This window comes from Triturus cristatus, chromosome 6 (genome assembly GCF_964204655.1).
Source record: "Triturus cristatus chromosome 6, aTriCri1.1, whole genome shotgun sequence".
In the NCBI taxonomy this organism is placed as follows: domain Eukaryota; kingdom Metazoa; phylum Chordata; class Amphibia; order Caudata; family Salamandridae; genus Triturus; species Triturus cristatus.
Genome location: NC_140589.1, coordinates 1141344708 through 1141367490, shown reverse-complemented (window position 1 = coordinate 1141367490; position 22783 = coordinate 1141344708). Strand labels below are relative to the sequence as shown.

General features: G+C 47.6%; 1 protein-coding gene across 1 annotated transcript in view; it reads right to left on the bottom strand.

Moving 5' to 3' along the window:
• ACSS1 (acyl-CoA synthetase short chain family member 1) overlaps positions 1-22783 on the bottom strand; it is a 1009364-nt gene that overhangs the window by 97189 nt on the left and 889392 nt on the right. The gene's annotated exons all lie outside the window — the stretch shown is intronic.

Here is a 22783-nt window from a genome sequence, read left to right as displayed (position 1 = left end):
TACCGGATGGGTAGGAGATTCTGGACCTGACTGAGGTCGCGAGATCGTGTGTGTCGCTGCCGAATGGGTAGGAGATTCTGGACCTGACTGAGGTCGCGAGATCGTGTGTGTCGCTGCCGAATGGGTAGGAGATTCTGGACCTGACTGAGGTCGCGAGATCGTGTGTGTCGCTGCCGAATGGGTAGGAGATTCTGGACCTGACTGAGGTCGCGAGATCGTGTGTGTTGTTGTGGTGAAACCTTGGTATAAATATATAATAGGAATTCCCTGTCCTTAGGTGGTACATATATATGTGGTTATTTAGGTGTAAAAAGGCCCTAGGGAGGGGGTAACGTTCTGGTTTGGGTCAGAAGGGCTCTGTGGAGCAGGTTCTATCAGGAGGAAAAACCAAAGCAGAACAACAAGGCACTCATTTCAGTGGTTATAATGTTGGTAATTCGATACAAACAGTTTATCACGAAGCTCATCAGTTAACATGTACAAATAACCAAATTCCCATCTTACACTACATACAATGAGCATTAAATCACCCAAGAGGACATATGTAGGTATACCAGTCAGTCAAGATAACTTTATTTCGCCGATAGAATAACAGCATAAAAAGTATACTACAGACATGATTCCAACAATGATTAAAACAGAACATTACATATTAAAAAAGAAGCATCTGATTATTAGATAACATAAAAAAAGAGAATTAAAAGGATGACATATAAAACAATAATGATCTAAAATCAATACTTCATACATATATACACAAGTTATTAATGGAATAGCCTTTGTATGCGTCATAGAAACCAGGCTAGGGAGTTGCTCTCATCCTCCTTAGAGCAGCTATGAAAAATGAAGCCAAGCAGAAACATACCAAAGGATCCGGTAATAACTGGAGGTAATATAGGGCTGAGCGGCATTGTCTAAAATTCAGTTCTCTCAGAAGCGGGAGATTATATCTATTTCTTTCACTGATATACAATTTACAAAAAAATACAAAGCGCAGATCATTCTGAGAAGATCACATATCACAAAGACAGGGAGGGAAAGCAGCAATCGCATACGTTTAGGTGGATAACCTAACATAAGAGGAATATATTTTAAGGGAAATCGCAATAATATATATCTGTGTTGGAGGTTCGTAACAAATCTCAAATAAGAAATTGAGATATTATTTATACTAGCTGCTGTATGGTATTGTCTCACTGTGCTCAAGTTAGAGTCATGTCTCTTTGTAACAAAATAAACTAATAGAAAAACCTTCAGTTCTTTTTTAGTTATTGACATACATAACTTCAGATCCTCCTATAGGCTAAGTAAGCCTGTAGGTTAGTTTCAATATATTTTAACCATTTTATTTTGCCCACACCATCTAAATTCAGACAATCCTTTCTGATGTCTCTGGTTAGAGTTAGAGTTTCTTTTCTCCAAACTGAATGCCATGGGAGAATAGGAGCAACGGGGATCTTATCTGCAATATGAGGAACATTCAACTCGGAGTGACAATTATAAATTGAGCAGGTTTGTGGAACAGGAGCCAATTTTTTCAAAAAGCCATCCTCTATACACTGAAGTTTAGAAACATCAGATATGCCCCAGCTGCCCTACACGAGTCAACGAATAGTGTTTTTGCCTCTTAGATCTTTTTTATTACTTTAATTGGCTTAGTCCGAATCTTTTTACAAATCTGAAAAGACCTCCAATATTTGTTTCCATTAAATTTCCTCTATTGGTCTCCATACTTTGCCCGGTATTTTTCCTATCAAACAAGGTATACCACTTCGGTTAAACTCAGCTTCAAAAGGACCTATATGAGACATCGAGAATTTGCAAACTTATATGTTAGTCACTCTGCAATTAAAATGTGTATCCTTGCAAGGGTGAACCAAACCAGGATTGAACCTATTTGATAATCTATTCACTCCCTTTCTTCGGTGTTTCAATCTTAACCATAATTTTTTCCCTCGTAAAATATTTGGGTGCTTGTCTAGACTCATAGTGGGGAATGTTGCCCGTCATTGGGTGTGCATCAGGACAAGTGACCTTAATCAATTTGTACTTCAGGTGACATTGTAATTTAGGCTACCTTTGGCCAGATCATTTCTTTTATAAAGTATGCCCCTTTTGTGGCTAAATCATTATGATGATATTCTTCTGGGTTACTCTGCCATACGGGTGCTTAGTGACCATGTATCCCTGCTGAGCCATGTCTAAACCAGTTAGGGACATGAGTTCAGGAGAGGTCCTTGTCTGTTTTTGAAGTATTTATTCATTCCTCCCTTCTCAAATGCCTCAGCCGCAAGCCCATCTTGCATTGCTCCCACTACTTTTTGTTTTGGTTCATGCATGTATCTTCATCGTCATGGGGTGGCCATCCTTGTAAACAGAGCACTTGGCACTTGTAGCTGAGCCAGAGTACAATGCTTCAGCCACTGCACTGGTCACAACACAAGATATTCAGATCAAAGACAGACTTCCTGTCACAGTTCTTTCTCTCTCTCACAGATACCATCTCTCTAACCTTCACTAAACAACTAGATTCAAACAAGACTTTGCTTACAGATTGTTCACAGCATGGCCATCAGTTTTAGTCTAACCTCAAATGAAAAGCCAAGTTGCAGTGCGCCACACTGTGAAGGAAGAATGCTTTAAATGGAAACCACTTTACAGAAATAAGGACAACATGCACCGTCATTACTGTTTCACAACTGAATTGTCGCACTCCCCTGTGTTATGTCATCATACACCAGAATTACTATTTCCTGACTTTAACGACTAAAGGCTGTATGGAAGAGGATTTGCAGTGCTGACAAATGCCCTCCTGCATATCTGTGTATACTGGTTTTATGGGTGGAGATGGAACATATCATAGTAAATATGAGGGTTGTAGGACTTTACAACGCGGTAAAACACAATGCATACCTTTACCACGCATTTTCTACTCTGCATTTTTTTATCTTGCATATACTTTGACAACTCATGCCTTTACCACAAAATTGAGAGTTTTTCAAAGATATATATATATATATATATATATATAATCTATTGGTGGTCGCCAGTAGATAGTTATAGTTAGGACCTAGTTTCTATAGGAAAAGCCTTTATTTTTCCCAATAACTTTGGCGCCGGTTGACGAATCTTCGCGAAATTTTCAAAATTATTGACCCGCTCCGGTCAGCTCTTATCCTGAAAGTTTCAGGGTGATTCGCTTGCTTCAGAAAGCGCCATTTTTTTTAAATGGTGTAAATCCGTTCAGTAGTTGCTGAGAAAATCAAAAAATAAAAGTTTCAATATATAGAGGCGTGGTGGATCCGTGCACCCTCCCGACCACGAGCTTTATTCTAATTGGGTGTCAACACTCCAAACCAGGAAGTGTTGGCAGCCATCTTGTGGCTCGGTTCTACCGAGTCACAAGAAAAGAGAAAAAGAAACGCGAAAAACAAGAAAAGGGGGCAGGGTAGAAACACCCTAAAATCCTAGGCCTGCTCAGGGGGTCCTACAAGGACCCCCAGGGCCCAAAAAGGCATTTAAAAAAAATAAAAAAAATCGTCCAAATTCGCGCTGGGTATGCAAATCCGGCCGAGAAAATAAATAAAAAAAGAAGCGTGGGCTCCCGCGCTTCGTTGTATTGAAGCCCCTGGGTGGGCCAGGTTCTGTGGCAGTGAAAAGAATGTGTGGGGGGGGCCCAATCCCCCCACACTGAACCGGAGACCGCCACCTCCCTGGGGATTGATTAAAGAGTTGCAGAGGGCATGCAGCCGCCCGCAGCCCCGGGGACCACCACCCCCTAGGGCTTCTTTTTTAATGGGTGGGGGGCCTCCGAGGCATTATTTTGCAGGGGGCACATGGCCCCCCACTGCCCCGGGGACCGCCACCCCCTGGGCTTTTTTTTTTTTTTTACAAATACACCTGTGTGGAGGGGCTCGAGCCTCCCCCACACGCACTGGGGACCGCCGCCTTTCCGGGGCACTAATATTCAAATGCGGGGGTCTGTTACGGACCCCCGAGGCCCGGGGACCACCACCTACCCGGGGCTTTGCAAACGTTGGGAGGGGGCAGCATGGCCCCCCCTTGATGGCCCTTGGGGCTGCCACCCCCTAGGGCCGGCTCCTGCAGTGTGCCGGGGTGCCCACCCCCGGGACACTGCTGTTTGCTATGACAGGTCGGGAGCCGTGCGGCTCCCGCCCTGTCATAGCAAATTGTCGTTTGGGTTTTGAAAGCGAGAGCAGAAAACCTGCTCTCGCTTTCAAAAATCAAACCACATTGCTTTTCCACACGGAGAGCTGCATGTCAGCAGCTCCCCATGTGGAAAAGGAATGCTGGCTCCCGCAGGGACCATGAAGGCATTGGGGCTCCCCCCACGGTCCCCAACGAAGAGGCCAGGCCCCGGGGGATGAGGTCCAGGGGGCCAGAAGTGGCCTGGGAGGGGGGCCACGCGGCCCCCCTCCCCTGTGTATAAAAAATAAAAAGGAGAGGCCAGGCCCTGGGGAATGGGGTCCCTGGGGCCATATTTGGCCTGAGGAGGGGGGCCACGCGGCCTCACGCACGGAAAAAAAAGGGACGGCCAGGGCCTTGGGGATGGGGTCCCTGGTGCCAGAAGTGGCCCGGGAGGGGGGCCACGCGGCCCCATTCCCAAAAAAATCACTAGGAAATAAAGATGGGCCCCGGGGGATGGGGTCCCCGGGGCCAATAGAGGTCTTAGGAGGGGAGCCATGCAGCCACTCCTTCCTATAAAAAACAATGTGTGGCCATGCCCTGGGAAATGGGGTCCTCGGGGCCGGAACTGGCCACGGGAGGGGGGAGCCCACACAACCCCCCTCCCATTAACATATAAAAAAAATAAAAAGGAGGCCAGGCCCTGGGGGATGGGGTCCCCACGGCACAAAAAAGGCAAGAGAAGAGGGGGCCACACAGTCACCCTTCTTAAATTTTTTTTTTTAAAAGCCGGCATCACAGCTAGGCCCTGCCCCCTCCCTGCAACACTCAGCTAACGCGTCCCCTGGTGCTTTTGTAAGTTGGGGAATTAATTCCCCTTGAATACTGAGGGTTCCTGTGGGCCAACTAGCCCACCAGGAACCTCCAGTATGCGCCAGGGAGCTGCGTTGCAGAGAGGTGTTCAGAGGCCATGCCCCTTTTTACACCTCTCTGCAACGCAGCTCAGTGGCACTTACTGGAGGTACCTGGTGGGCTAGTTGGACCCCAGGGACCCTCAGGATTCAAGGGGACTTAATCCCCCAACTTACAACGTGCCTGGGGGTGCGTTTTCAGAGTGGTGGAGAAAGGGGGCATGTCCTTTGTCTACCTCTCACCAATCCCACTGCGTGGGGCTTACTGGAAGTAAAAGGTAGGCTAGTTGGCCCCTAAATGACCCTCAGCAGTGAAGGGGACTTCAATCCCCATCCAAGAGCATGCCAGGGAGCGCGATTGTAGAGTGGTGGGCAAAGTGGGCATGGCCTGGTACGAGTACTTACCAATGCTGCTGTGTGGAGCTGACTGGAGGTACTAGTTTGGGAAGTTGCCCCCCAAGGATGTCCTTGGGGGCCAACTACCCCTCTTGTTACCCTCAGTAAGTCCCACACAGTGGTATTGCTAAGACGTCTTCGGAGGCCATGGCCCCCTTTCTCTACCACTCTGCAAACGTGCCTCGTGGCAGACTACGAGATGGGGGATGAAGTCCAATTTAGTCCTGAGGGAGTTTGGGGTCCAAGAATCCCTCCTGGTACCTCCTGTAAGGTTACGCAGTGGAATTCCTGAGCGTTGCTTGGACGTCAAGCCCCCTTTCTCCACCACTCTGCAAACGTGACTACTAGTTAAAGTAGCATATTTCTGCACCTCTGACTTAGAGGTAGGTTTAATCCCCCTGCCCTAATAAGTACTAGGGCCTTACAGAGGAGGTCATGCTAATCACAGGGGTACCCGAATGCATAGTGTTCTCTAGTGTATGTAGGTGTTTTCACTGTATTTTAAGTGTCTTTTAGCATAGCACTGGCTCTAGGCCTGGTTAGTCAGAGTCAGTTACCACCAGTACCCGTCTTAAAAAGTTGTGGGCACAGGATGATTTTGCAACAAGGCCTCTTTCTGCTCCTCTGTTGGTTCTTTCTGCACATGTCTTGCTTCTTCCTGCACTTTTCTTCGTCTTTGTGGACTTCTGTTGCTTCTTTCTGCATTTCTTTTGCTTCGTTCTGTATGTTGTTTCTTCTTTCTGCACATGTCCTACTTCTATAGGCATAGTTAGAAACTAGCATTTAAAAAACCTTTGAAATTCACTTTAAAAAAACCATAGGTTTTAGGGAAAGTTATAGTTAGTTGGACATTTCACTTGTACAAAACCAGAGAAATTCCCCCGTTATAGTTTTTTTACATTTTTTTTTTAACTTTATTTATAGTTTGAAGTCTGTACAGAGCGTTGCAACATTACGCAGTCAAAGGTTATACTACATCATTTATAGGTCAGTAAAGGCAAAAGATAATACAGTTCTTATGGTTATCATCACAGGTTCATTAAGTACAGCCATGTCATAACTAAAGCAACTAGTGACAAGCAACCTATTCTAAGCATTATATAGGCATCCGTTAAGTACAGCACGGGTCTCAGAACACTTATATTCTCTCCAGGTCCTCCAGTATACTGCGGGCATTCGCTACCTTGACTAATCTCTCTATCCACCCTATGTCCTATGATCGTGCCCCACTGAGTTACACATTTCTACCATCTTGCTCTACTCTCGTCTCAACCACCGCTTCCACTGCTGTTGTTACCTCAGTGCTATGTGAGAGCAGGTATTTTACCAGCGGCCCCCAAATGTCTCTGGGTTGGGACTTGCGTGGCAGTAGTTCAGCGTATATGTTATTTTGTTCCTGACAATGCATCATGTCAGCTAGCCATTCCTTAAATTTCGGGGCTCTGCCCCTACCCCATCGACAAGCAAGCTTACGCTTCGCCAGTAACAGCGCTATAGCAGCCAGCTTCCTGCACTGTTTTGGTATCTGCGCTGTGTAACCCATGAGCGCCACTATTGGGTCTCTATCTAGCTGAATGCCTATCATTTCTTCCAGCGCCACAAACACCTTGTCCCAGTATTCTGCTATTTTAGCACATTCCCACGCTAGATGCAGGAACCCCGCCCCCGGCATCCCACATCTGTCACAGTGATCATTGTCAGCCAATTGGAAGCGTAGTTTCTTGACCGGCATGTAATATAACTGGTGTAGGAATTTATAGTGGATCATCCGGAACCGACTACTAGCTGATATCTGTTCCGTCTGTAGGCAGCAATATCTCCATTGCTCAGTGGTGATGTCTCCCCCCACATCCCGCTCCCAGCGCTGCCGGGACCTATCGTCTGTTCCCGTCCTAAGTGCTCGTTTCATGGCGTATAACCCGGACACCAGATGTCTGCCATCTGCGGACCGTAGCATCCTATGCAATGGTTCTAATCCCATAGGCTCCTGTGGGAACTTTGGGAGGAGCGACCTCATACCCTGCCGCAGCCGCACATATAAGAAAACATCTAGCGGCGTGAGAGTCGCCGCCGGAAGAAATTGATCTAAGGTAAGGAAGGTTCCCTCACGAAAGAGGTCTCCCCATGTTCTAATCTGTGCATTACTACATAGATCCAGGAACCCCTTTTCCTGTAATAGCGTCAGGTTAGGATGATATACAAGTGGCATTTCAGGAGAATAAATAAGAGGCACATTCAGTAGAGTTTTTATCCGGTGCCAGGCCGAGACTGTGCTCGTGACAGTGGTGAATTGCGGCATTATATCGCACAGTGGGCTGTATATGATCCCGTTAAGGGGTATCGGATTTGCAAGCCAGTCTTCTACCGCTATTTGTGGCATGTACCGTGGAGGATGCACCCAATAATATGCATAGTGCGCCTGGGCACTGAGGAAGTATATCTCAAAGTCAGGGACATCAAACCCTCCCTGTTCACATGGCCTCGTCAGTATGGACCATTTCAACCGTGGCTGTTTGCCGCCCCAGACCAATCGCGTTAACTCCGAACGCAGCGTGGCAAAAAAGAATCGTCCGGGATGATATGGGATAATGAGGAACAGGTACAGGAACTGTGGGAGTACCACCATTTTAATGAGTGACACTCGACCCGCCATGGACAAAGGCAGCGCCATCCAGCGTGTAATGTTGTCTTTCAGGCGTTCTACAGCCGTACCGTAGTTTGCCCGTATAGTTTCTTCTTTATCTCTAGCTATACAGATTCCGAGATCTCATGTCCCCCTGACACCATTCCAGTGGGAAGTCCAGTGGGAAAGGGGTCACCGCCTGTGTGAGCGGGAACACCTGGCATATTCCCCAGTTAATCCCTACCCCAGAGAGCTGTCCAAATCGTATGAATTCCCGTAATATGGGATTTATGTTAGTCTGTGGGTCTCTTATGTATAATGTTATGTCGTCAGCATATAACGATATTAATATTTGCCGCATACAGCAGCGACACGCCTTATCATTATGAACTTGCCTCAGTCGCGCCGCCAGAGGCTCAACCGCGAGAGCGAATAGCAACGGCGACAAAGGGCATCCCTGGCGAGTGCCCCTTGAGATAGAGACCCGGGGGGATAAATGGCCATTGATCAATATTTGGGCTGTGGGTTGACAGTACAGTAATTGAAGCCATGACATGTATAGTCGTGGAAGTCCCATCCTCCACAAAACTCCAAACAAGTAATCCCACTCCACTGAATCGAACGCTTTGGTCAAGGAAGACCGCGGCCAGAGGGAAATCAGGATCTACTGTTTGTGTTAATGAAAAAAGCGTCCTGAGATTGTGCGAGGTCGACCTGCCCGGCACAAACCCTGACTGATCTGGTAGCACAAGCTTCTCCATCAGAAGGGACAGGCGATTGGCCAATATTTTGGGCAATATCTTGGCATGGCAATTTATGAGTGACACCAGTCGGTATGAGTCACATGAATCAGGGGGCTTTTCCGGTTTTAGCAGGGATGTGACCGTCGCCTCTCTCATCGAAGGAGGCAACAGTCCTCTCTCCAAGGACTCCTCATATACTTCTTTTAGGACCGGTGCCATGATGTCTATATAAGCTTTGTAGAACTCCCCCAGTAGCTCATCCGACCCTGGCGCCTTTTCATTTGCTAATTGCATGATCGCCTCCCGTATTTCGTCCAGTTCAAACGGATGACATAAGAATTCTCACTGCGCATCTCCTAACCATCCTATCGCTACCTCTCCTAAAAAGGCCTCCAGTCCGAGCTCCCCCCGTCTTTGAGATGTGTATAGTGTATTATAGTGTGAAGTGAATGTCTCCAGAATATCTAACGTGTCTCTTTGGGTGATTCCCTCTTGGTTCTGCACCTCTAGTATGTAGGTGTTGAAGCGAGAATGCCGCGTTATCTCTGCCAACGCCTTCCCTGGGCGTTCCCCCTCCCCATATTGACGGGCCGTCCAGTAGCGCCCGCGGAAATTCAGCTCTCGCTGTGCCTCTGCTTCGTATTCCGTCAGCTTGTTCCAAAATGTACTATGTGCCTGTCTCCCCTCCTCCCGCTCCATAGATTTCTCCAAGTCTTTTAATTCCCCCTCCAGACGCCTGAGTGTACGCTGTATGTCACGCAACACCCCAAAACCCTTTGACATGCAAATCCCTCTGATCATCACCTTCAAGGCCTCCCAGATCACCTCGACACTATCCACTGACCCCTTATTTCTAACAAAAAAGTCATGAATCTCTTCCTGCAGTTCTGTAGAGAACACTGTATCTAGCAACATCGTGGGTTGCAATCTCCATCGGGGCCTTGGACAAGTATATCCAGGTGGTTTGAGCGATACCCTGACCGGGCAATGGTCCGAATATGTCCTGGACAAATGTGCCACCTGTTTGACGCCGGGCCCGAGGCCCCTGGACAGAAAACAATAGTCCAATCTCGCCCATGTCCCACTATAAGACGTAAAGTGCGTTCCCTCCGTTCCCTGCGGGTGTAGGTGCCGCCAGCTGTCTATAAGGCCACCCTCTTCCAGAATACCATATAACACCGCTCTAGCTTTGGTATCATGGTGCATCGCTGCATTGGACCGGTCCTGGCGTGGATACAGCGCCACATTAAAGTCCCCTCCCCATATGATGTGGGCGGATCCTATGGTCAATATTTTACTCCAGAGGTCTGTGAAGAACTCGGGACTATCTGTGTTAGGCCCATAGCAGTTTGCTATTGTCACGGAATCCGTGCCTAATCTGCCCCATACAACAACATATCTGCCTTGCGTATCTGTGAGAACCCCTGCCTGTTCAAACCGAGTCTGTTTTTTAACGAGGATTGCTGTCCCTCGAGCATAAGAGGAGTAAGAGGAGAACTGGCGGAGACCCGCCCATTTGCTTGTGAAAGTAGAGGTCGTGTTCGGAGCCAGGTGAGTCTCCTGCAACAATGCTATCTGTATCTGCTGCCTATCCAGGTAGGCCAGGATCCGCCTCCTCTTCCTCGGATCCCCCAGTCCTCTAACATTCCAAGACAGGATTCTAATCATTTGCCTATCCTCCTGTGCCATGAGGGTTCAGTAACTGTAGATGCCACGCATGTTGCAAACCAGCTTGTCCACTAATATATTCTCTAAGACCCATCTGCACAGAATATACGAACTGTGTGTACATATCACTATATCCTATAATTTCCCCATCCCTTTCCTCCCCCACCCACTGGAGCATCCCAATCATACCAGGACAGATGAAACCCCCCCCCCACCCCTTTCCCACGTCAGTCAACAGGACTATTGCACCCCCTCCCCACGTTAGGCAGTGCACATGGGAAAACAGAAAAACATCAACAGAAAAACATAGGGTAGTTCCCTTTGGGGTCCTATGCCTGGGTGGTGCACGGCAACCTCCCGTCAGCCCTGTTCCAGCATTGTCGTCCCCTGGTCCCATGACCGACGCAGAGGGCGGCTGGCGGTCTCCGAATACGCGGCTCCACTTGTGGTAAATGTACTAGCAATTGTACTGTCTGCTGTTTGCCTCAGCGGCTGCTCTCGTCTCTCCCTTGTAGCACCCCAACCTGCACCGTTGATCATAGTCTATAGCAGGGGTCTCCAACGACTAGCTCTGGAGCTACTGGTAGCTCGCCAGTACCTTCAAAGTAGCTCTCTGAGGTGAAGTCAAACCCAGTATCAATTTCAGAGTAGGTGCTTATTAAAGAAGGCAGCACTGATCATCTCAAGACCCTAAGAGTGACAGCCAGCCAAACTTGTCACAGTAACTCATACTAACACTCGAACACTCACTGTGCCAACTTATAGGACCTGCTACATGACAGTCTGTATTCAATCTCAATATAATTAAGCCACAAGTAGATTGACCATGTTGCAGTCCCTCCTTTATCAGTCACAACATGTGTGTGAACAATGCACCATCAACAAAGTATGGTTAGCAATAGCCCGAGCTGTAATCGGTGCTGACCCACCAAAGTGCGGGACTGCAGGAGTCAGAGTGAAAATGTGTCAGTTAGATGCATGATCAGCTCAAGACCTGAGGAGAACAGGGTATGATCCAGACCAGAGACAATGAAGAGATTCATCAACATTTATGTGTGTGCCCATAATAAACACTATTGCTTCCTGAAACTATGCCTGGTGCCAAGAACCGCCAAATATATATGCTAGCCCCATGATAAAAGTGTTATATTTGGCATAATTGTGTCCATTCCTGACATAATAGTGACAATTATGGTTATCCTTGACTATTTTAGTATTTTTGGTCTAGTTGTAGTATGCTGGCAGCCATCATAGACCTACTCTGAGCATGACTGGCCTATATGTACCTATTCCTGGCATCTAAATGGTCATGACTGATATGTGGTCTTATCCCTGATCCTTCTGGTTTCAGGCCTTGGCACAACTGTGGCCCTAGTATAATGGTGGGCATTACTGGCATAATCAAGGCATCAGTGATGCTATGGTGAGCATCCATTATGATATAATGGGGTAACCCACAATTGTCCACGGACCTGGATATAGATTGGTATAGCAAACAACGGTCCTAGACTTCTTTAAAGCTACAATTCAGTTATGAAAAACATTCATTAATCAAAGGGCATCCAGTACATATAGAATTAGCACTGTATCATTAATATACCACCATTTTTTTACAATGCAAACAAGTTTATCCTCAACAAACACAAAAGCACAAAATCTAGCTCTAATAGTGACTGTTTATTATTTAGTCACCTGTATAATAGATCACCATATTCAATGCTCCAAATAGAGAAAGAGGTTGCTCCAAGGAGAGTGTGAAAAAGGAAAGTGTTCGTGAGGTAGGACAGATATAAAGGAAGGGAATCCAAAAGGCAAATTCAAATAACCAATCAATTACACATTCTGGTATCCTTAGTAAAACTGGACGTGGTTCATACTGGCACCAGTTTTACAGATAGGCCAGTCCCTTATGGATTTACAAATATTCATTTCATGATTTTCTGATGATGCATAGAGAACATTCATCTGTGAATAAGGCAGGCTGGGATGATATCCGGTACAGCCCCACTGGGGGAAGAGTGTCAACGTTTCGAGGCTGGTGCAATGAGGGTAATTTATATCCTCTGCAGGTGGGTCTTCCCCTGGGGCTGTATCCTGACTGTACCTCACCCTAGGTTGCCTCCCCTCTAACCGTCCTGAAGAACTTTATCCCAGCAATTCTGCTGGTAACCGCACTTGGTATACTTGGGTGGTAACTACTGAAAATCTTGCTTTGGGTGGTCATAGTGTAGTTGTAGTCACTATTTTACAGGTATAAAATTTGCTAGTAGCTCAGGAAGACTTTACTTGAGCAGATGTAGCTCTCACTACAGAAAAGGTTGGAGACCCCTGGTCTATAGGTATGCGCCAATGTTCCACCATCTCCTTACACGTCTCGATCATTCCACTTCGGGTGAGGAAGATCTCCCAGATCGGTCCGGCATCGTCGACACTTTACGTTGCCGTCTTTGCTGTTTTAGATAGTCTTCTACCTGATGCAGGGTGGTAAAGAACTTCTGAGTGCCTTGGTGTGTGATGCGGAGACGGGCCGGGTACTGCAATGCATAGTCAATCCCAGCCTGCCGGAGCTTTTGCTTCACCCCCAAGAAGCGACGGCGCTCTTCCTACACGTGTTAGTGAAGTCCGGGTACATGGTGAATGGTACCCCATTATATGTTAGTTGATTCTGCTCTCTAGCTACACGTAAGGCAACATCCCTGTCCCTATAGTTCAATAGGCGGGCGATGATTGGCCTGGGGGTTCCGCCCAGGGGGGGTCGTGGCCCAAGGGATCGGTGAGCGCGTTCCACGATAAATTGCGAGGAAAGAACCTCCTTCCCTACCACTGCCAGCAGCAGTTTTTCTACATAGTCTTCCAGCTTGCCCGTGTTGGTGCTTTCCGGTATACCTAAAACGCGAATATTATTTCTGCGGCTGCGCGCTTCCATGTCCTCATTCTTCGCCGCAATCACTTTAAGCAGTTTTTCAAGCTGTTCAGTGGTTTTTTGCACATGGGCAGCAGAGTCCTCCGCGGTAGAAACGCGCTGTTCTACCTCCGTCAGGCGCGTTTCGTGGCCCTCCAGCTTCTGAGCTATCACGTCCATGCGTGTGGTCATTGTATCTATTTTACTCGCTATGGCCGCGCACCTCTGTCGCATCTCCGTTAGGACTGTTTTCAGGTCCTCTCCCGGGCCTGCCATCTGTTCTGGCTGCGGGGGCTCCGTCCCCGATACTACCTCCATCTGCGGTTGTTTTGCCGTTTTTTTGGTTTCAAAAGTTAGTCGTTGTTGGCGAGCATCTGTTTTCCCCATCTCGATGTAAATGAGGAAGGTCGTAGGACCAGTGTTTCTCACCTCCGTCGGTTATCTCACACTCTATGTAAGCAAGACCAGCCTCCCGGGCACCTTTGAGCACTCCGCTTATTTCACTGTTAGTCCCAAAGTCACACTGCAGCTTCTCTCTGCAGGGATGCACTTGTCTCAATGGTCTTATTGTCAGGCGTCTCACCGCTTATGGATTACCCCCTGACAGTCCCTACGGCGCTATAGGACAGCAATGTTGCCCCCGGAGGGCGGCCACCGCCAGCTCCTGCTCCAATAGTGCCTACGCAACTGCGCTCTCCTAGTGGCTCTGGGCCGGCACGGAGGGGATGTGCCACCACTCCTAGGCAGACCGACCTCGTTCGGCCTCCCAGTTGCCCCCCGGGTGAAAGAGCCAGCGCGGGAATGCCTGCTCACTCTTAGCGGGGAGCAACCACTGCCCAGTGCACACGCATCGCAATGTCCTCTGTCGTTTTGCTCGCGATTCCCCAGCTCTCTGCTGCACCCGCAGCGGGCGCTCCCTTTCACCGCCGTCCCCCAACAGCACTGCCTATAACTTGCCCACGGGCAGCAATGCCAGTTCAGCCGCGCGCTGTCGCGTATCTCCTCTGTGTATTATCCCCAGTGCCGAGAGTCCTTCCAGCGAGCACCCCTGCACTCCCGTTCCTACTCACAGTTCGCTGGGGAGGCTCCCCCGTTCTGCTGGGCTCCGCCGGGCCGCTTCCGCCGTTGCCGTTACTCAGGTAGCCGACCTAGCATGCAGTCCGCTCTTTGTCCGCCTCACATGTGGAGATCTCCAGTCTGGCCTGCAGCCGACCAAGCCCGTCCCCAGGGCCTCCAACGCTCAGCCTGGTGCAGGTCTCGGGGATTATCAGGGCGCGGCCTGGCAGTCACGTGCGCCGCTCACGCGAAGTCCTCCGCCGTCGCTCGGCTTCAGGAGTTTCCCCGCCGCCAGCCGCCGAAAGATTGGGCGATCGATCTCTGGCGTAAATCAGCTGCTAGGTCCTTCCATCGGTCACCGGGCGACACCGCAGACCCAGGCCACAGCATTCAGTGGTTTTCAGCACGTTTTCTCCGGTGGGAGCAGGATTATTAATGCATTATACAGCCAGCCTGTGGGAGCCTCCCTCTAAGGGGGCCATTCCACTCGTGCGCCACCTAGCGCCCCCCAATTTCCCCGTTATAGTTAGTTCAGCTAACTATAACTTGCACCCCGGCAATGCACTGCTGATGACGTCACATATTACATCACTCATGACATGGTCAGTGACATCACTGATGACATCATCCATGTGATAATTTGATGCATCTTCTAACACCCTAATATACCTTTGATACACCCACTCTAAACTACAGACTGCCATTCTCAAAACCATAGACACTCCAACACCAATAACTACATACCCACTCACTGATTCTTAGGTTTACACACACATCCACTCACTCATCCGTACAGTCACTCATACTTATGGTCACTCAGTACAGGACTATCATATGCACTCATACACCTATATAGACACTCACACACCACCACTCATCCATAGAGGTATTCACACACCTAGTCAGTCATGCAAATAATTAATCACACTGCCATTTACTCACCTATACAGTTATACACACACCAGCTCACTTACTCATACAAATACTATCACATTTGTACGCTCTTATACAATCACTGATACAAGCACACACTCATCCATACAGCCACTCTCACAATCACACACTCAAACTTATTGCCATTTATATACACCAACACACATATATACTGCCTTTCACATATGTAGTTACTAACACATGTACCACTGAGGTATACATTCACTCACTAACACACCCATACACACACTCACCCACCCATACAGTCCATCACAGATGTACTCTTTAAACCATGCACCCAGTGAATCACCCACTCACACATCTATGCACAGAGTCACACACACCCCACCCACACAAACACTCAGACACCCATACAGATACTCAGACAACCAATCCATAACCCATATAGACACTCTTGTAGCTATTCACAAACCCATGCAGCCGCTTGCACACCAACAGACAGACGGATACAGACATTCACACAGTTTAGTCACTAACCCATGCATTCAGTAAGATACGTTTAATCACTCACTCATAGTCAGTCACACACCTACTAAATCATCCATTCAGACACTTATACACCCACTCATTCTTCAATACGACTTTCCCTATATATATATTTATATGTTAAACATATTAAAACTTTGCAGAAACCCACAGTCACTGGATGATGTCATCAGTGATGTCATTTGAGATGTCATCAGTGATGTTATCAGTGATGTCACTGACCATGTCATGAGTGATGTAATATGTGACGTCATCAGCAGTGCATTGCGGGGGCACGAGTTAAAGTTAGCTGAACTAACGGTAACAGGGGAATTTCTCTGGTTTTGTACGAGTGAAATGTCCAACTAACTATACCTTTCCCTAAAACCTATGGTTTTTTCAATGAATATATATATATATATATATATATATATATATATATATATATATATATATATATATTTTACCTACTGGCGGTCGCCAGTAGGTAGTTATAGTTAGGACCAAGTTTCCATAGGAAGAACATTTTTTGATTTGCTTATAACTTTGACATCGTTTGATGAATCTTCATGAAATTTTCCAAACTAATTCTTTGTTCATATCATCTCCTATGTGTGATGTTTGGGGGTGATTCATAAAGGGGGGGCCGAGAAAAAAGGGGGTCCCAAAACATGTTTTCTGCATGTTAATTTCCATAGGAAACTTTAGACAAGGCTACAGGTCGAACGGGTGAACAGAATTACCCCAAATTTGGCAGGGAGAACAGAATTACCCCAAATTTGGCAGGGAGAAGGGTCTTGGTCTAGAAAGCACGCTTTTGTTTATTTGGTGTAAATCAGTTCAGTAGTTTTTGAGAAATATCGAAATTTACAGATATCGATATTTGGGAATTCTGCCATCTGATTGGCTGAGGCATTACGAGCACGAGCTTGTTGCTTATTGGTTGTGAGCGCTGCGAGCGGTTGCAACTAGGAAGTGTTGGCCACCATTTTGTGATTCCGTCGAAGTGAGTATGGGGAAAAAGGGCAAAAAAGTGGGAATGAGGAGGGTAGGAGCACTGTAACCTCTGTGGGGTGTTTAGGGTGTGCTATAGACGGGGTGTGTGTGAAGCAAAGTATTCACCCCTAGCAGTGTGAAAGTGCTGGGCTCCGGAAATTAAGTGAGGTATTGCCTAGAGTCTGATGCTGCTAAGGTGAGCTGGTGCTGGAGTCGGGGATTAAAGCATGAGCCCAAATTGTGTGTCTTATGCCGTGAAGTCATGTGCCGTGGCCGCTGCACTACACTTGTGGAAGTAGTGTCAGCATGTGTTTATTCCTACAAGGACGAATTACTGACCCTTACTGGTCTGAAAGTCCTGGGGTACGGAAAATATGTGAGTTATTGTGTACACTCTCATGGTGCTAGGCTGAGCTGCTGCCGGACTCGGGGATGAAAGCGTGAGTCCAAACAGTGTGTCATATGCTGTGAAGTCATGTGCTCTGGCCGCTGTGCCACATCTGTCCAAGGAGTGTCAGTATGTAGTTATACCTACTCGGAAGAACTTTTGTTTCGAACATTGTAACTTGTGTATGGTGCTTAGGGGGTGTTATACAGGGAGTGCGAAGGTAAATTCGCGCGTAATAAATAAATTCGGTATTTGTAAAGTGCAAACTACTCACTCCTACGGGTCTGATGGTGCTGGGGGCGTAAGGTGAGCTGCTGATGGACTCAGGGTAAAGCCTGTAAACTACTGACCCCTACTGGTCTGAAAGTGCTGGGTACGGAAATTAAGTGAGGTATTGCCTAGAGTGTCATGCTGCTAAATTGAGCTGCTGCTGGACTCGGGTATAAAACCATGAGCCTGTGTTTGCTATGCTGTGAAGTCATATGCTCTGGGCGCTGTGCCACACTTGTCCAACTTGTATATGGTGCTTAGGTGGTGTTGTACAGGGAGTGCGAAGGAAAATCAATACGGTATTTGTAAAGCGCAAACTACTGACCCCTATGGGGGAGTAGAGGTGGTGATCAAAGCAAGAGCTCTGTGCTGCAAAGTCAGATGGTCTGGCTTCTGCGTCACAGATGTGTGGAGAATAAATTTTGGCGAGGGTCTGGGAGTTGCTGTTACCTGCTCTAAAATAGCGGGCCTAAGTTGTCAGTTATAGAGTGGCTCTAAAAAGACCCCTTGTGTTGATTAGTTGGAGCTACTTATAAGTGCGGATGGACAGCTTCAAGTTATTCAGGAAAACTCAATTTCCGTGATCTGTGAAGTGTACTCCATCACTTCTGTAGATATCAGCCATATCAAAACGTATGTTGTTGTTGTAGCTTGACCCCATTCTATGGTCTCTGAGGTATGAGGACACAGCTTTGTTGACGTTCTTCCTAGATTGTTCAATCTGAGCACAAAATTGGTTTGACCATTTCCACCTCTGTCTATGGCATATATTGGATATATAGAAAGACAGTTTGAGGGCAAAGTAACATCAATTGTCCAAAGGTGTCCTTCATAAGCATTTCCAAACCTACCCCAGTCAATGTGCCTAGGTCGTTTCCACCACAGTGCACAATCATGAGGTCAGGGTGTTGGGGATGCAAACACCTGCTACTTGCATTTGGAAGGCACTGTTCGAACTTAAAACAATTGTGAAGTTTTAACCTGCACGTGCCGTTAAATGTTCCAGAAAATGGTGCAAAAAAATATAGTTCAGTTTAAAACGATTGATGAACTTTTAACCTGCACGTGTTGTAGAATGTTCTAGAAAGTGTGTTGATAGAATACATTGCACTTCTGACTTCTATGTGTTGTTGAATATTTTTTTAAAAAATTCTATGGAAAATTAAAAAGAAACCAAGAGAGAGAAGTTTTGAAACCTAAAAGAATCAAGGAACTATTCTAATTTGTTCTTTACATGTATTTATGTGTGGAGCAACACAATTATAGACAGAACAGCACCAGGAAGAGGAAGAAGCAGGGAGTGGGGGGACTGGGGGAGATGGGCAGAATGGCAGACATGCACAATTAAGTATAGCACAAGTATAGACAAACAATGGCCAAAATGAAACACACCAACAAGGAGCACAAGTCACACAACTCGCCAACATCACACCAGTGAATGAGCATAGAAGTGAAAACCACGCTGCATTCATAGAGGATGTGTACAAAGGTGGGTCGTTGGTGTTGTGGGATGTCTGCGACTGTGGACATGATGGATGAGATTTCCAGCAAGTGGCACATGGGCGAGTTCACTGTCTGTTACGTTGCAAACAGCTGCTCCTCCCTCCCACGAGCTCCCACACTTTTGTACGGTGCGCGGTTGTATCTCGTGCACACGTACGGCACACCATTGTAATGCCTATTTGTGCATGTGTTGCTGCATTCCAACTACACCATCAAAGTGCTGTTTGGAGGTGGTGCATGCCACTTTACAACATCGACTGCTGCGGCCCTTGTGGCAGGCCACACCAGAACACAGAGACACATTTACTGCACTTCCTGTACACGGAGATGTCTGAGACACCCCGTTCCCGTTGTCAGATAGGGACACCCCTGCGCTGACCTGAGTACTCTGGACCAGCACACGCCGGTTGTGCATGCAGGAGGACACGTGCGTAGCTACATGTCCAGGCTCACTGCCAAAGCTGAGTTGATAGCACACTGTGATGTTGGAGGGCTGGTGCCTATCATGCTAACACAATGACCAGAGGGACACACTTGCTCAGATGCGGGTTTGGGGGGCGTTGGCGGTCCCGGAGTTGTTCCAAACAGTCTTGTGGCCCTCATGGGTATCCCTGTATCATGCCAATTTATTCTATGGCACCTGTGGGTGTTCTGGTGTGGCTGTTGGCTGTGTTCTCTTTCATGGTGCAGGTAGTCGTCCTGCTTAACACCATCAGAAAGCAGGTGTAAAATCCCTGGTGCTAACGTGGCTTATCGCCGGAATTTGTTTCGCATTGCAATTGGTGTGAAAGTTGTGATGTGATTTTTAATGTGTGCAGGACAATATATGAACTGGGCAGTGTATCTCATCAAGATCGAGCACCTGACGCCTGATTCCCAATCAATAGAAATACAATGAGGTTTCGTAAATGATTTTGTGTGTACACTGTGAGTGCAGCCACTATGTCAGTGCAATTCAATACAGGATATTAGTATTTACAATAAATCGCAAAGGTGCACCTTGTGTCTTTTTGCACGGGAACGGCTAGTCTGCATTTCATTATCAGCACTATAATGGAAGTAAAGTTGAGATAAATCGAACACACTATTCAGAAGTTGGTGGAAACTGCAGACATCACCAGTATTCCCGCTAGAAGTCCTCCAAAATTTAAGACCATGGTGGACTTCATCAAATAACAGTAATAAGAACAAGAAAGAGTTACACAGCAGATTAAGAAAACAACCAGCAACGTTATTAAATTTTTTTTCCAAACGTAATTTTTTTATTAACGATAAAGTAATAAACAAGATGTATTTAAAAAAATACAAAACAACAAGGTGGAACACTGCTTTGGGGACCATGGATGTGGACGACAGAGCCTGGAAAATAAAGCACAAAATAAGGACGCGTGTAATGCGCATATCAAAGGAGAGAGACAGAGAAAAAGAGAAGGAAAATAAAGCCAGAGAGGGAAGGAAAGAAAGGGCGTGAAAAAGGGAGAAGGGAGAGAGAGAGAGTTAGAGAGATAAAAGGAAGAGAAGGAAGAGAGGGAGGGAGAGAGCGAGCGAGAGAGAGAGAGAGAGAGAGAGAGAGAGAGAGACTGCTGCCCCTGCGCATCCATGAGCAAATAATTACCTGGTGCCACCGGATTGTGCAGCAGTTGGCACTCCACGTGCCCATCAAAACTCATCCCAGATATGTCTCCGAGTCCTAAGTAATGAATGGCAGAGACCACATCAGGTGCTTGGCGGATCGCAAAGATATCGCGGAGTCCTGAGTCATGAATGGAGGAGACCACATAATCTTCTCCATGGCCCAACAGATCTCACACATGTCGCTAAGTCCTGAGTCATCAATGGCGCAGACCACATTAGCTTTTGGGGCCGCTAAGCATGTGGAAGTTAAGTTCGTGCCACGTGGTGGTAGGCCCCTGATGGCTACATGAGCTTCGGGTGGCACTAATCCTGTGCATCTGAAGTCTGCGCCAAGGGGCCGGTAGTGTAGGCCGGAGGCAGTGGTCAAGATATGCAAATACGCCACACTAAACGAAGGGAGTCTGGTGCTGTGGTCGCTGGCGAGAAGTTGGGGTCACTGCCATTCAGGACTCAGGACACAGTTCCACATGTGGGATCGGCTTGTGTTGAAGACGGTTAGTGGTACCATTTGTCGCCGGTCGCCCACAGTGTAGGGCAGAGGTAGCGGTGAGCTAGGGTCCACAGCCACATGCATACGTTGGTGACCCAAACAAACCTTGCATAGTACAGGTTCAGTGGCACCACGTGTCGCTGGTCTTCCATGTGGAAATACCCCTCGGTGATCGAAGGGAATCTGGTGCTGTGGTCGCTGCTATTGAGGACTCAGGACACAATTACACATGTGGGATCGGCTTGTGTTGAACAGGGCTAGTTGGCACCACGTGTCGCCGGTCTTCCACAGTGTAGGACGGAGGCAGTGGTCAAGATGGGCGCACAGCCACGTGGCGTTGAGTTGAGCTGCACAGTTAATGGCACCTGGAGTACTCAGCGTGTGTGCACCCAGCAATGAGACGTGGTCCGGGCGGGCCGCACTGGGAGTAATGTGTTTTGCCTAATGAATTCTGCGTTGATAAGGCCACGTGGCAATGACTTGTGGTGCAGTGAGTTAGTAGCACCTGAAGCACACTGCGTGTGCGCACCCTGCAATGATGCGTGGTCTGGGCGGGGCGCATTGGGAGCAACGTGTCTTGCGAACTGGACTGCGACATCTGCAATCGCCACTCCCTCTGAATTGTGAGCCCTGCTGTCCGCAGTGTAGATCGAAGGCAGTAGTCGGTACAGACATAAGTCTGTGGTGCTGTGCTGCCGGGTTCGCAGGGGCCCTGTGTCGAGGAGGCCCGCGGTTATGGCGGCAGCCACATGCCAGGGTGAGGGCTGCCGCTCTGACAGACTCGTTGGTCTTGCCACAAGTGAACCACGCCTAGGGCCTGGCCTATTTATACATACTCCTATGCTGGAGTGGCGTACGTTGGAGCAGCCCACTCCTCTTCAGGGGGGGACGACACAGCTACATGACCGAGATCTTCCCCACTGCCTGAGGTAACATGGTTGCGTCAACTGTGCAATACACCACAAGTATCAATAGTATATTTCCACATGGAGAGGTTTGTGCTTTGCATAGTGAGGTCTGTGCAGCACATGAGCATTACACTTGGCATTGTGTGCTTTATCAGTTATGGATGACTTGCCTCCTTCATATATAGTTTGTTGCTCATCTCCCAACATTCAGCTATCGTGTGGCTGAGAGGCATAGCATTTTGGGAAGTTTCATTGTTCTGTTTTGTGCTGCCTTGGTGGTAGTGGGGGGGGTGGTCCGGGGGGGGGGGAGCGAGGTTCTGGTGGTGGTGGGGCTGGGTGTTGTGGCATTGTTGGGTGTTGGAGCTGCATGATCAGTAGCTGTATCACCTGTTGGTCTTTAGATGTGGCTGTGAGTTGGGTCAAAATAACGGAGTAGATAGTCTACCTCTTTACACCAGTTAAAGGTTGATGTTGATTTGTTACTGCTAACTCGGCTTATCACCTGCATTTTGGATCACATTGCAGATTTGGCTGGTCGTTGAAAATATGGGGAAGTGGTGTTTTTTTGCACGGGAACGCCTACTGTGCATTTCATTAGCGTTAGATGTGGCTCTCGTTTGTGGCGATTTTGTTGGTGTAAGGTATTGATGGAAGAGTGGAGAGATTTGCAGTTTTCACCAAGTTGAATATGGGATGATAATTAAAAAGCACAGAAAAAAGATAGGTTTA